This window comes from Capra hircus, chromosome 15 (assembly GCF_001704415.2).
Source record: "Capra hircus breed San Clemente chromosome 15, ASM170441v1, whole genome shotgun sequence".
Taxonomy (NCBI): Eukaryota; Metazoa; Chordata; class Mammalia; order Artiodactyla; family Bovidae; genus Capra; species Capra hircus.
The window spans coordinates 22,272,369-22,288,524 of NC_030822.1; positions in this window are offsets into that span (position 1 = coordinate 22,272,369).

Here is a 16,156-nt window from a genome sequence, read left to right on the forward strand (position 1 = left end):
CGAAGTGGCTTTTCCCATGGTCTCTAGGAGAGGGTGCATTTATCTTGTGAGTTAATATTCAGAAGCCCAGAATGCATATGTGGGTAAGCTAGTTCTCTTAGTTCAATTGGTAAAGCAGTTTGGGGAAGATGATAAACAAACCACACAAATACACGCACTGAATTCCACTTGTCTGTGTAGTTTAGAGCAAGGTGACTGTAAGATTTAATCGCACTGATGGAGTGTGACTGTGGGTAGGGTGGGGGTGTGGGTGGGTGGCATTCATTCTCAGCCGCCATTATGAAAGTAGAACTTGCTTGCTTTTACTATCAGCGCAATATGTGCCTTTGTAAACAGGACACAATCTGGAACCCGATTCCTGTATTAAATACACTTTTCTGTAGTTCATTTTTAGAATTTTGAGCTTAGCTTCCTCATGCTGTTATAGAGCAGACTTAATTTGTACCTACAGAAGGCTATTCTCTTGGAGTCTGGGGTTACTATGGGAAAATCATAAATGAATTGGCATTGGTGGGGAGAGAGAAAAAACTGACTATCACAGATCACTCTTTTGAGTTTCCAACCATCTGGAGGATGCCACATGGAAGAAGGAAGAGTTCAGAGAGGACCAGCACTTAAACCAGAACCCATTTTAGTCTCCATTGAACTGGATTTGATCATAAAGAACTGTCTCCCTTATGGCTAGTGGTCTCACACAACACTAGATTATAATTTTACTAGCTGTATGCCTATTTTCACATTATTTAATTTTTCTAAATATTAATCATCAGTGACATGAGGCTACTACTCACTGAATGAATCTTTTGTTATTTTTTAATATTATTAATTAAAATAAAACCACCTATGTTTTGCCTTACTCATAACTGATTAAAAAAGAGTGCCATTTTCCTTTTGATCTCATATTTTTATATAGGTTTGGAGAAGAGAAACTTGATAATTGGGACAAGAAGTATCCAGGTAGAGGGAATATAAGCTGATTCTTTCCTATATTTGACACTGCTTTTTTTTTTTTTTTACAGTTTTGTCACGGCTTTTTTTTTTTAATTTTTTTTTTTTAGTTTTTTATCTTTTTTAATTTTAAAATCTTTAATTCTTACATGCGTTCCCAAACATGAACCCCCCTCCCCCCTCCCTCCCCATCACATCTCTGTGGGTCATCCCCATGCACCAGCCCCAAGCATGCTGTATCCTGCGTCAGACATAGACTGGCGATTCAATTCTTACATGATAGTATAAATGTTAGAATGCCATTCTCCCAAATCATCCCTCCCTCTCCCTCTCCCTCTGAGTCCAAAAGTCCGTTATACACATCTGTGTCTTTTTTCCTGTCTTGCATACAGGGTCGTCATTGCCATCTTTCTAAATTCCATATATATGTGTTAGTATACTGTATTGGTGTTTTTCTTTCTGGCTTACTTCACTCTGTATAATCAGCTCCAGTTTCATCCATCTCATCAGAACTGATTCAAATGAATTCTTTTTAACGGCTGAGTAATACTCCATTGTGTATATGTACCACTGCTTTCTTATCCATTCATCTGCTGATGGACATTTAGGTTGTTTCCATGTCCTGGCTATTATAAACAGTGCTGCGATGAACATTGGGGTACATGTGTCTCTTTCAATTCTGGTTTCCTTGGTGTGTATGCCCAGCAGTGGGATTGCTGGGTCATACGGTAGTTCTATTTGCAATTTTTTAAGGAATCTCCACACTGTTCTCCAAAGTGGCTGTACTAGTTTGCATTCCCACCAACAGTGTAGGAGGGTTCCCTTTTCTCCACACCCTCTCCAGCATTTATTGCTTGCAGATGTTTGGATCGCAGCCATTCTGACTGGTGTGAAGTGGCACCTCATTGTGGTTTTGATTTGCATTTCTCTAATAATGAGTGATGTTGAGCATCTTTTCATGTGTTTGTTAGCCATCCGTATGTCTTCTTTGGAGAAATGTCTATTTAGTTCTTTGGCCCATTTTTTGATTGGGTCGTTTATTTTTCTGGAATTGAGCTGCAGAAGTTGCTTGTATATTTTTGAGATTAGTTGTTTGTCAGTTGCTTCATTTGCTATTATTTTCTCCCATTCAGAAGGCTGTCTTTTCACCTTGCTTATAGTTTCCTTTGTTGTGCAGAAGCTTTTAACTTTAATTAGATCCCATTTGTTTATTTTTGCTTTTATTTCCAGAATTCTGGGGGGTGGATCATAGAGGATCCTGCTGTGATTTATGTCTGAGAGTGTTTTGCCTACGTTCTCCTCTAGGAGTTTTATAGTTTCTGGTCTTACATTTAGATCTTTAATCCATTTTGAGTTTATTTTTGTGTGCAGTGTTAGAAAGTGATCTAGTTTCATTCTTTTACAAGTGGTTGACCAGTTTTCCCAGCACCACTTGTTAAAGAGATTGTCTTTACTCCATTGTATATTCTTGCCTCCTTTGTCAAAGATAAGGTGTCCATATGTGTGTGGATTTATCTCTGGGCTTTCTATTTTGTTCCATTGATCTATATGTCTGTCTTTGTGCCAGTACCATACTGTTTTGATGACTGTGGCTTTGTAGTGGAGCCTGAAGTCAGGCAAGTTGATTCCTCCAGTTCCATTCTTCTTTCTCAAGATTGCTTTGGCAATTCGAGGTTTTTTGTATTTCCATACAAATCTTGAAATTATTTGTTCTAGTTATGTGAAAAATATGGTTGGTAGCTTGTTAGGGATTGCATTGAATTTGTAAATTGCTTTGGGTAGTATACTCATTTTCACTATATTGATTCTTCCGATCCATGAACATGGTATATTTCTCCATCTATTAGTGTCCTCTTTGATTTCTTTCATCAGTGTTTTATAGTTTTCTATATATAGGTCTTTAGTTTCTTTAGGTAGATATATTCCTAAGTATTTTATTCTTTTTGTTGCAATGGTGAATGGAATTGTTTCCTTAATTTCTTTTTCTACTTTCTCATTATTAGTGTATAGGAATGCAAGGGATTTCTGTGTGTTGATTTTATATCCTGCAAGTTTGCTATATTCACTGATGAGCTCTAGTAATTTTCTGGTGGAGTCTTTAGGGTTTTCTATGTAGAGGATCATGTCATCTGCAAACAGTGAGAGTTTTACTTCTTCTTTTCCAATTTGGATTCCTTTTATTTCTTTTTCTGCTGTGATTGCTGTGGCCAAAACTTCCAGAACTATGTTGAATAGTAGCGGTGAAAGTGGGCACCCTTGTCTTGTTCCTGACTTTAGGGGAAATGCTTTCAATTTTTCACCATTGAGGATAATGTTTGCTGTGGGTTTGTCATATATAGCTTTTATTATGTTGAGGTATGTATGTTCCTTCTCTTCCTGCTTTCTGGAGAGTTTTTATCATAAATGGATGTTGAATTTTGTCAAAGGCCTTCTCTGCATCCATTGAGATAATCATATGGTTTTTATTTTTCAAACCTGTGGGACACTATAAAAGCAGTGCTAAGAGGGAAGTTCATAGCAATACAGGCATACCTCAAGAAGCAAGAAAAAAGTCAAATAAATAACCTAACTCTACACCTAAAGCAACTAGAAAAGGAAGAATTGGAGAACCCCAGAGTTAGTAGAAGGAAAGAAATCTTAAAAATTAGGGCAGAAATAAATGCAAAAGAAACAAAAGAGACCATAGCAAAAATCAACAAAGCCAAAAGCTGGTTCTTTGAAAGGATAAATAAAATTGACAAACCATTAGCCAGACTCATCAAGAAGCAAAGAGAGAAAAATCAAATCAATAAAATTAGAAATGAAAATGGAGAGATCACAACAGACAACACAGAAATACAAAGGATCATAAGAGACTACTATCAGCAGTTATATGCCAATAAAATGGACAACGTGGAAGAAATGGCCAAATTCTTAGGAAAGTACAATTTTCCAAAACTGAACCAGGAAGAAATAGAAAATCTTAACAGACCCATCACAAGAACGGAAATTGAAACTATAATCAGAAATCTTCCAGCAAACAAAAGCCCAGGTCCAGACGGCTTCACAGCTGAATTCTACCAAAAATTTAGAGACGAGCTAACACCTATCCTCCTCAAACTCTTCCAGAAAATTGCAGAGGAAGGTAAACTTCCAAACTCATTCTATGAGGCCACCATCACCCTAATACCAAAACCTGACAAAGATGTCACAAAAAAAAAGAAAATTACAGGCCAATATCATTGATGAACATAGATGCAAAAATCCTCAACAAAATTCTAGCAATCAGAATCCAACAACACATTAAAAAGATCATACACCATGACCAAGTGGGCTTTATCCCAGGGATGCAAGGATTCTTCAATATCCGGAAATCAATCAATGTAATTCACCACATTGACACTGCTTTTGTTTTAAGAAAGTTAATTTTACATCCTAGACAAGAAAAGACAAATGCATTTAATTCCCAGTAACCTTTTTTTAATACTCATTCCACCTTTCCTCTACAGCCCTTGGTAATGGTGAATTCTTTTTCTTTCTTGAGTTTCTTCCTTTGGCTTCCACAAGACTCTACCATCTTAGTTTTGCCTAATCATGTGAGTCCACTACTTCCTCTAACTTTAGAAAAAAAAAAGTGCTCTGGTTATTCATTGCCACAAAGTAAACTACCTCCAAACTTCTTGGCTTAAAATGAGAAATATCATTTTATTTTTATTCCCTATGGTTTTGGACGTTGATTGCTTAATTGGTGGTTCTCACTTACATTCTCTCATGCAGGTGCAATCAGGAATGCAGGGCTGGAATCTTCTGAGAACTTATTCAGGCATGTCTGGCTCCTGAGAAGAGAGGAGGAGATTTGAGTAGTTGGGGGTAGGGCTGCAGCAGCTAGGGATCTTTGGACATCTCGCTGTATCTGTGTAAGTGCTATTCATAGTCTTTTTAGTGTACAGCTTGCAGGGTAACCATGCTTACATGGTGGCTCAAGGCTTCAAAGATATATTTCTGAGAGAGAAAGAAAGTGATAATGTTTCATGATCTCACCCCAAAAGTCATGAATTATCACTTCTGAAACATTGTACCCATAAAGAAGATGTGGTATACATATACAATGGAATATTACTCAGTCATAAAAAGGAACAGAATTGGGTAATTTGTAGTGATGTGGATGGATGAACCTAGAGCCTCTTATACAGAGTGATGTCAGAAAGAGGAAAAGAAATATCATACATTAATGCATATATATATATATATGTATGCCCCAAAATGGTACTGATGAGCCGATTTTCAGGGCAGGGATAGAGATTCAAACATAGAGAATGGACTAGCGAACACAAGGGGAAGATGAATTGAGAGAGTGGCATTGATGTATATACACTACTATGTGTAAAATATGTAATTAGCGGGCAGCTGCTATGTAACACAGGGAGCTCAGCCCAGTACTCTGGGAAGACCTAAAAGGGAGCTCATCTCAGTGCTCTGGGAAGACCTAAAGTGGGTAGGATGGGGGACCTGGGAGGCAGGCTCAAGAGGGATGTGATATATATATACTTATAGCTGATTCATGTTGTTGTAGGGCAGAAACTAACACAATTATACTCTAATTTAAAAAGTCCAAAAAAAAAAAACCCCAAAAAAACAAAAAAACAAAGTTACAAGGGCTTGTGTAGGTTTGAGGGGAGGAGAAATAGACTCCGCTATCGATAAGAATGAGATAAGATTCTGAAAGAGCCTGTGGAAACAGAAATATTTTTGTGACCACATTGGGAAAATTAAATGTACCAGTCTGGTCTCTGGTGTTGTGATATGTCACTGGGGCAAGGCAGGCATACAGATTTAGCTTGAGACCTTGATGCTGGGGGAAGAGGTCCCACTTCACCAATGGTCAGCCTGCAGTGGTCATCTCAGAAGAGAGAGTGGTGAGAGTGGGTCCAGCCTTCTCCTGGGGCCCTCTGGTCTTGGGGCCAGGGTGCGAGCTGGCGACCGGGGCTAGACTGAGGGCTGTGCCCTGCAGAGCTCCAGAGCCCTCACAGTGGCCGCCTGCTGGTCAGGCCCAGACCTTGAAGATCTCCTAATGGCAGTGGTGGTCTCCAGGGTTGCAGTCCATGGAGACCTCTCAGCAACTGGACTATACAGCCACTGACATTAAGGTAAGAGCTTCAGCCGGCCTCAGTCTTTCTGTTCAAGTTTCAAAAAATGGTCCAGGTGAGATCAGTGGTCTATCCCTAGGCGGTGGCAGGAGGTCAAGTTAAGTCACAGGGACGTTGCACAGCATTATTTCAGGTCCAGCTCTGTAGTTGAGGATGTTCTCAAGAGAAGGGCAATTGTTGTAAGCTGGGGATTAACCTGATTGGTATTTCCTACAACATGTATTCCTCACGCTGCTATTGTTGTTCAGTTGCTAAGTCGTGTGGGACTCTTTGCAACTTCATGGACTGCAGCATGCCAAGCTTCCCTGTCGTTCACTGTCTCCCAGAGTTTGGTCAGATTCATTTTCATTGAGTCAGTGCTGCTGTCTATTCCTTCTCTGCAGTTTAAATGGAAAGTGGTCTGGGTTCTGGGTGCCTGGTTCCCTCAGTGATGATGGCTGGGCAGGGTCTGGGGACCTGGCCCTGTGGGTACCTCCAGCTGCAATCTCCGAATTCAGCTGGGGTGGGACAGTGGAGGGATGAGCTAGGCTGGGTGCCGGATGAACTTTTGCTCCTGGATTGGATTACTGGTCCTCACAGGGATCCCCTCCTCCTAGGAGCTAGACCTCAGAGGGCAAAAGTTGAGCCTTGGGACCTTGCCCATTCTTCTCAGAAGAGAGAATGACATTTGCTTTGGTGAAAGTTTATAGGAAAATTGTGACCTGACCTCAGGAAGAAATGATCTGACACCAAGAAGTCTGCAACAACTAACCACGTCCTTCCCTTCCCTTCCCTATAAAAGTGTTTTGCTGAAAACTACCAGAGTGTTCAGGTTTTTAAGGCATGAGCCGGTCTGCTTGCATGGCCCTGCAGTAAACCTTCCTCTGCTCCAAACTCTGACTTCTTGCTAATATTTGCGCTCACTGTGTATTGAGCACACGGATTTGTGTTTGATAACAAGTCTCTTCTACATGCAAAATAGCCTCACTCTGTCCCTAAGACCACCTCTTCCCAAAGTTTCATTCCTTTGTGACAATGGGCCAGGATCTCAGCATATATGTCAGTCAGGTCTAAGTGTGGATGAACAGTGTGGATCCTTGGGAATAGGTTTTTGAGTATCTTTCTTTTTGATCTAAGACCTGTAAAGGAAAGTGGAATAACCACAGTAAATAATCCTATTTTAAAAGGGGGAAACTGGAAGCACAAAAGTCATTGGTCCATAGCATTGAAAAAAAATAGCCCAGCAAATATTACCAATTCCCTGATGAAGGTTTAATCATACTGTCTGGGAATGATTTTTCACAGCTCTTGGCTTTGCCTTTCCCATAAAATGCAGACTGTGTTTGCAGCTCAATAATTTTTTCAGTCTGTTTCCTGCTGGTAGAAGCTCTATTTGGTATTTTTATTTGATACTTTTTTTGGGTACTTTATTTGGTACATTTTAATTTTTTTAAATTTTTTGGTCCTTTTCAGTTTAAGCTGATACAATTTCTTAAAAAAACTCTGTATTTTTAAAAGTTTCTTATTTCATATTGGTTGGAATATGGTTGATTTACAACATTGTGCTAGTTTCAAGTATACTGCACAGTGATTCAGTTATACGTATACATCCATCCTTTTCCAGATTCTTTTCTCATATAGGTTATTATAGAGTACTGAGTAGTTCTGTGTGCTGTGCAATAGGTTCTTATTGACTATCTCATTTATATATAGAGGTGTATATATAAAATTTTGCATTTTCTAATGTAAAAATCTCTAATTCATCACCTTAGACAATAGCCACACCCATGGATCTCTTCAGGGCAAACTCTGGGCTACACTGAGCTTCCTTTGAAATTGTTATGGGACAAATGCATTTCCAATACTTAGAAGCCCCATTGTATAAAAGAATCAGTAAGACATACCTTAATATTCACACAAGATTTTTGTCTGTTTGAGGTACCTCTTAACATGGGTTTTTGCAATCATACTCCTTGCTTTATCTTTAGACCATGTTTCCTGATTGTAGGCTAGACTTTGTCTCTATCCTGAAATCATTTCTTAATTGTAAAATGATTTTTCTTTCAGGGAGGCTGGGAATAAAAATGGTTTATTTACTCAGTGAATTCTGACTCCTTTATATTTGACGATTCTTTCATTCATTTTTCTCTCTCCTCTTGCTCTTTCCTATAGGCAGCTAGAAGGCAGGCAGTGACTTCAGTGCTCTGTCTGGAAATCTCCTTACTTATATCATCTGGTTTACTATGGACATTTTTCTTATCATCCAAATTACAGTAGGCAATAGTGTTGTTAACACTGACTTCAGGACTGCCAAACTTTTTATCAGGCAATTCATGGAGCCAAGATACCTGTCTCAAGATAGAGGACCAGGTTTTTATGACTTTTCTTGGAAATCATATATCCTCACGCATACCACCCTGAATGCACTGAATCTTGTCTGATCTTGGGAGTTAAGCAGGGTTTGGTCTGGTTAGTACTTGAATAGGAGACTGCCTGGGAATACCAGGTGCTGTAGGGGGCCTTTTCTGGTGGTTCATCTGGTAAAGAATCTGCCTGCAATGCAGGAAACCTGGGTTTGATCCCTGGGTCAGGGAGATCCCCTTGAGAAGGGAATGGCTCCAGTATTTTTGCCTGGAGAATCCTATGGACAGAGGAGCCTGGCAGGCTACAGTCCTTGGGGTCGCAAAGAGTCAGACACAACTGAGAAACTAATGCTTTCACTTTTTTTTTTTTTTTCCTCTCACTTCAACTGATCACAAAGACCCACTCAATTTGAGGAGGAAGGGGAATAGTCTCTACTTCTTAATGAGGGGAAGTGGTAAGGATCATAAAAGCATGTAGGAACAGAAATATTGTTATGGCCATTTATGTAGAATATAACCTAACACATTTAGAATATAATTGTTTCCAAAGGTTCTGTTCTTCTCCCGCTCCATTTTTCTTTTACTAATTTTTCTTTTGTGATATATTCTATACTCATGGACTGGTTGGACTGCAAGGAGATCCAACCAGTCCATCCTTAAGGAGATCAGTTCTGGGTGCTCATTGGAAGGACTGATGTTGAAGCTGAAACTCCAATACTTTGGCCACCTGATGAGAAGAGCTGACTCATTTGAAAAGACCCTGATGCTGGGAAAGATTGGGGGCAGGAGGAGAAGGGGACGACAGAGGATGAGATGGTTGGATGGCATCACCAACTCGATGGACATGGGTTTGGGTGGACTCCAGCAGTTGGTGATGGACAGGGAGGCCTGGCGTGCTGCGATTCGTGGGGTCACAAAGAGTCAGACACGACTGAGCAACTGAACTGAACTGAACTATACTCATGGCTTCAAATAACATATCATGTATGTGACTCCCCTAAACTAGCTTCATTATTCTAGTCATCACTATCACCCAATAGCTAAAACATTTAAAACACCTATAGTGATCCAGATACTGTGTTAAGGGTTTCACGTGAACTGTCTTATTAACATATAGTGCCTGCATGACCCTATGATATTGTTTTTGTTTTATAGAGGAGTTTTGGGTGCCTATGTACTTAACCACAGGCATACAGTTCTTAGGTAGAGCAATGTACATTTTATTTAGTTTCTCAAGTCTGATGGTCTAAAAATGACAAATCAATATTTCGTACTTAAAAGTCTGGTTTCAGGACATTTAATTTTTGCTCTGGATTAGGCAGTGAAACACATAAGTAGTTTTCTTTGCCCTAAAGAAAAAAGTATTAAGATTAGAAATTTGTGCCTTTTAAGCAGAATCAATACATTTGTTAGAATGTTTTACCCTTTCCCCTCAGAAACACTATTAGAACAGCAACACTTACAAAAACTTCAAAGTGATAATTTTGCTAAGTATTAAATATATAAGAAATCAAGGCCCAGGAATTAGGTGGCCTCTAGAAGCTGTGCATTCTGTTCTGGGAGAAATGAAACTGGAGCCCAGATGGTTTGAGGGAAGAGTGTATGTAGAGCTGATTTTGTAAAAAATGTTAATTATATTGAAGTATAGTTGATTTACAATATTGTGTTAGATTCAGGTGTTCAGCAAAGTGATTCAGTTATACATATATATGTGTGTGTGTATATATATATATTCTTTTTAGATTCTCTTTTCATATAGGTCATCACAGAAATTTTTTTTAATTTTATTTTTAGTTGGAGGATAGTTGTGTTACATTGTTGTGTTGTTTTCTGCTGCACCACAATGTGAATCAACCATGAATATACCAATATCTCCTCCCTCTTGAGCCTCCTGCACACCTCCCCATCCCACCCCTCTAGGTAGTCCCAGAGCACCAGACTGAGCTCTCTGTGTTATACAGCAGCCTCTTTCCACTAGCTATCTATTTTACACACAGTAGTGTATCTGCACTACTGAGTAGGTTCTTGGTTATCTATCTTTTATGTATATGTGTGTGTATATGTTCATCCCAAGTTCCTGATTTATCCCTCCCTACCACATTTTCCCTTTGGTAACCATAAGCTTGCTTTTGATATCTGTAAATCTGTTTCTGTTTTACAAATAAATTCATTTGTATCATTAGATTCCACATATGAATAATATCATATGATATTTGTCTTTCTTTCTTTGACTTACTTCACTTGGTATGATAATTTCTAGGTACATCCATGTTGCTAAAAATGTTGTATTTCATTATTTTTGTGGCTGAGTAATATTCCACTGTATATATGTACCACATCTGTATCTGTTCCTTTTAGGTTGCTTCCTTGTCCTGGCTGTTAGAAATAGTGCTTCAGTGAATACTGGGGTGCATGAGTCATTGAAAATTATGATTTTCTCCAGATATATGCCTAGGATTGGGATTGCTGGATAATATGGCAGTCCGTTTTTAGTGTTTCGAGGAACCCCCATACTGTTCTTCATAGTGGTTGTACCAATTTACATTCCCACCAATAGTGCCAGAGAGTTCCCTTTTCTCCACACTTTCCAGCATTTATTGCTTATAGACTTTTTGATTATGGGATGAGGTGATACTTCTTTGAGTTGTATTTCTCTAATAATTATGCCAGAAAATTTGGAAAATTCAACAGTGGCCACAGGACTGGAAAAAGTCAGTTTTCATTCCAATCCCAAAGAAAGGCAATGTCAAAAAATGTTCAAATACTGCACAATTGCATACATCTTACATGCTGCTGCTGCTGCTGCTAAGTCGCTTCAGTTGTGTCCGACTCTGTGTGACCCCATAGACAGCAGCCCACCAGGCTCCCCCGTCCCTGGGATTCTCCAGGCAAGAACACTGGAGTGGGTTGCCATTTCCTTCTCCAATGCATGCAAGTGAAAAGTGAAAGTGAGGTTGCTCAGTCGTGTCCAACCCTCAGCGACCCCGTGGACTACAGCCTACCAGGCTCCTCTGTCCATGGGATTTTCCAGGCAAGAGTACTGGAGTGGGGTGCCATTGCCTTCTCTGATCTTACATGCTAGCAAAGTAATACTCAAAATTCTCCAAGCCCAGCTTCAACAGTACATGAATTGTGAACTTCCAGATGTTCAAGTTGGATTTAGAAAAGGCAGAGAAACCAGAGATCAAATTGCCAACATTCGTTGGATCATCGAAAAAGCAACAGTTCCAGAAAAACATCTATTTCCACTTTATTGACTATGCCAAACCCTTTGACTGTGTGGATCACAATAAACTGTGGAAAATTCTGAAAGAGATGGGAATACCAGACCACCTGACCTGCCTCTTGAGAAACCTGTATGCAGGTCAGGAAGCAACAGTTAGAATTGGACATGGAACAACAGACTGGTTCCAAATAGGAAACGGAGTACGTCAAGGCTGTGTATTGTCACCCTGCTTATTTAACTTCTATGCAAAGTACATCATGAGAAATGCTGGGCTGGATGAAGCACAAGCTGGAATCAAGGTTGCTGGGAGAAATATCAATAACCTTAGGTATGAAGATGATAGCACCCTTGTGGTAGAAAGTGAAGAGGAACTAAAAAGCCTCTTGATGAAAGTGAAAGAGGAGAGTGAAAAAGCACATAGCTTTATGTACTTTTTGGCCATCTGTATGTCTATTTGACAGAGAAGGCAATGGCCAAATAAATATACAGATGGTCAAAAAGCACATAGAAATGTCTAATTAGATTTTACCTATAGCTGTGAACTTAAAAGATGAGGCAGCATGAGACTCACTCTGGTAGCTGAGCAGAGGATACTGTGTTTTATAAATTAGAGAAGCAGGTTCCAATGCCTTATAAAATGAAAGTGTTCTGGGACAGGTTATCAGGAATGACAGTCAAGCATTTGACTAGGGAATTATTGAGCTGGCAAAGGGAGAGAATCTTAGCAAAACATTGCTTATTTATAATAAGTGGCCAAAGTGGCTCAATTTATGTGATTAGCCATGGAGTAGATGAGCTTCCCTGGTGGCTCAGATGGTGAAGAATCTGCCTGCAATGTGGGAGACCTGGGTTCGATCCCTGAGTTGGGAAGATACCCTGGAGGAGGGCATGGCAACCCACTCCAGTAGACTTGTGTGGAGAATCCCCATGGACAGAGGAGCCTGGCAGGGTCCATGGGGTTACAAAGAGTTGGACATGACTGAGCGACTAAGCACACACTCAGATGCTATTCTATTTCTCATCCTCCCATTATTGTCTCAAATGCATTATCTTTTCCACATAAAGATTTAAAAAGTTGCTTTCAAAATTGAGAAGTTGTTTAAAAGCAATTTGTACTTCCCCGGTGGAGGAGGAAATGGCACCCCACTCCAGTACTCTTGCTTGGAAACTCCCATGGGCAGAGGAGCCTGGAAGGCTGCAGTCCTTGGGGTCACTAAGGGTCAGACATGACTGAGCGACTTCACTTTCACTTTTCACTTTCATGCATTGGAGAAGGCAATGGCAACCCACTCCAGTGTTCTTGCCTGGAGAATCCCAGGGACGGGGGAGCCTGGTGGGCTGCCATCTATGGGGTCGCACAGAGTCGGACACGACTGAAGCGACTTAGCAGCAGCAGCAGCACTGCTTCCCAGGTGGTACAGTGTTAAAGAATCTGCCTGCCACTGCAGGAGATGCAAGAGACTTGGGTTCAATCCCTGGGTTAGGAAGATCCTCGAGAGTAGGAAATGGCAACCTGCTTAGCATTGTTGCCTGGAAAATTCCATGAACAAAGGAGTCTGGCAGTTTAGAGTTCATGGGGTCATAGTCAGACATGACTGAGCACACACAGCAGCCCGTTAAAAGCAATTTATGTGAAAAGAGTGTGGAGGTTTTAGTTGACTAATACCTCAGTATGAATCTCCATCATCCTAACTTTTTCTTTTTACTCCTGAGGTGAAAATAGGTTGCCTTCAAAGATTCTGCAGTGAAAGAAGTGATAATTCCATGCTGCTCTGAATATGTACAACCACTGCTAAAGCATATACTGTCTTTTGATCAAGGGATTCTCTTGGAGATCAAACCAGTCAATCCTAAAGGAAATCAATCCTGAATATTCATTGGAAAGATTAATGCTGAAGCTCCAATACCTTGGCTACCTAATGTGAAGAGCCTGTTCATTAGAAAAGGCTCTGATGCTGTGGAAGATTGAAGGCAGGAAGAGAAGGGGATGACAGAGTACTAGATGGTTGGATGGCATCACTGACTCAATGGACATGAGTTTGAGCAGGCTCCACCAGTCCATTGGGTCACAAAAGGTCAGACATGACTAAAATAACAACAACAAATTTTGCCTACCAATATATATAATCTAACTAGGTGGCTATATGCATAATTTTATATATTTTATAACCACAATGCTATATATAACTAAATAAAAATGTATATATAAAATTATAGGTGTGCACACACACACACACATACAATATAGAAGGGTGGTATGATTTTTATGCATTTGAATGGCCATCCACATCTGGATATCTTCAATGAGCAAAAATAGTACCAGTGATTAGAAAAACCAGGAAGAAATGATCATTTAGTTTTTCTTTTTTTAATTTCTTCAGTTTAGTTGAGTTCAGTCACTCAGTTGTGTCCGACTCTTTGTGACCCCATGAATCGCAGCACACCAGGCCTCCCTGTCCATCACCAACTCCCGGAGTTCACTCAGACTCACGTCCATTGAGTCCGTGATGCCATCCATCCATCTCATCCTCTGTCATCTCCTTCTCCTACTGCCCCTAATCCCTCCCAGCATCAGAGTCTTTTCCAATGAGTCAACTCTTCCTATGAGGTGGCCAAAGTACTTGAGTTTCAGCTTTAGCATCATTCCTTCCAAAGAACACCCGGGGCTGATCTCCTTCAGAATGGACTGGTTGGATCTCCTGGCAGTCCAAGGGACAATCAAGAGTCTTCTCCAACACCACAGTTCAAAAGCATTAATTCTTTGGCCCTGAGCCTTCTTCACAGTCCAACTCACATCTATACATGACCGCTGGAAAAACCATAGCCTTGACTAGACGGACTTTTATTGGCAAAGTAATGTCTCTGCTTTTTAATATGCTGTCTAGGTTGGTCATAACTTTTCTTCCAAGGAGTAAGCGTCTTTTAATTCATGGCTGCAGTCACCATCTGCAGTGATTTTGGAGCCCCCCAAAATAAAGTCTGACACTGTTTCCACTGTTTCCCCATCTATTTCCCATGAAGTGATGGGACTGGATGCCATGATCTTCATTTTCTGAATGTTGAGCTTTAAGCCAACTTTTTCCCTCTGCACTTTCACTTTCATCAAGAGGCTTTTTAGTTCCTCTTCACTTTCTGCCATAAGGGTAGTGTCACCTGCATAGCTGAGGTTATTGATATTTCTCCTGGCAATCTTGATTCCAGCTTGTGCTTCTTCCAGCCCAGCGTTTCTCATGATGTACTCTGCATAGAAGTTAAATAAGCAGGGTGACAATATACAGCCTTGACGTACTCCTTTTCCTATTTGGAACCAGTCTGTTGTTCCATGTCCAGTTCTAACTTGCTTCCTGACTTACATATAGGTTTCTCAAGAGGCAGGTTAGGTGGTGTGGTATTTCCATCTCTTGAAGAATTTCTTGCTACATACCATAGTCTTCCCTTAGGATTTTATTAATCATCTTATAGGAAGGATAATCCCACTTGCAGATGGGAAAATAGAAAATCATAGAGGTGTGCCTTTAGGAAGTAGTAGAATTGGGATGTAAACCTATGGATGACTGACTCTTTCTCTGAAAGCATCCAATTTTAGAGGGTGGGTTAACTCTGCTGAATTTTGATTCAACATAAAGATGGTGAGATGGAATAGGTGTAAACTTTGAAGCCCTTGGAAGGAGTTCCTTCAGACATCAGCTGGTATTGTTGGAGGGACATAAGCACTGAACGGGGTGGGGTATATGAGGTGGTGTTGAATAAAAATCAAATCTCTATTCTAGTATGAAATTCTATTAGGTATTGCTGGAATTTTATAATAATTTCCTAAGCAGTTTCCATCCACCATCTCTAGTTCTTGTAAGAGACCTGAGATCATGGTACAAAATGGCTTAAGTTTAAATTCCAGCTTCTCTACTTCCTAACCCTGAAGCCATTGGGATACTGTGCATACTCACTTATCTTTGGACTTCTCAACTATAAGACAGGCAAAATAATAATTCAAATTTTTAAAGGTGAAATGGATAGATATATTCCTAAGTATTTTATTCTTTTCATTGCAATGGTGAATGGAATTGTTTCCTTAATTTCTTTTTCTACTTTCTCATTATTAGTGTATAGGAATGCAAGGGATTTCTGTCTGTTGATTTTATATCCTGCAACTTTACTATATTTATTGATTAGCTCTAGTAATTTTCTGGTGGAGTCTTTAGGGTTTTCTATGTAGAGGATCATGTCATCTGCAAACAGTGAGAGTTTTACTTCTTTTTTCCAATTTGGATTCCTTTTATTTCTTTTTCTGCTCTGATTGCTGTGGCCAAAACTTCCAGAACTATGTTGAATAGTAGCGGTGAAAGTGGGCACCCTTGTCTTGTTCCTGACTTTAGGGGAAATGCTTTCAATTTTTCACCATTGAGGATAATGTTTGCTGTGGGTTTGTCATATATAGCTTTTATTATGTTGAGGTATGTTCCTTCTCTTCCTGCTTTCTGGAGAGTTTTATCATAAATGGACGTTGAATTTTGTTC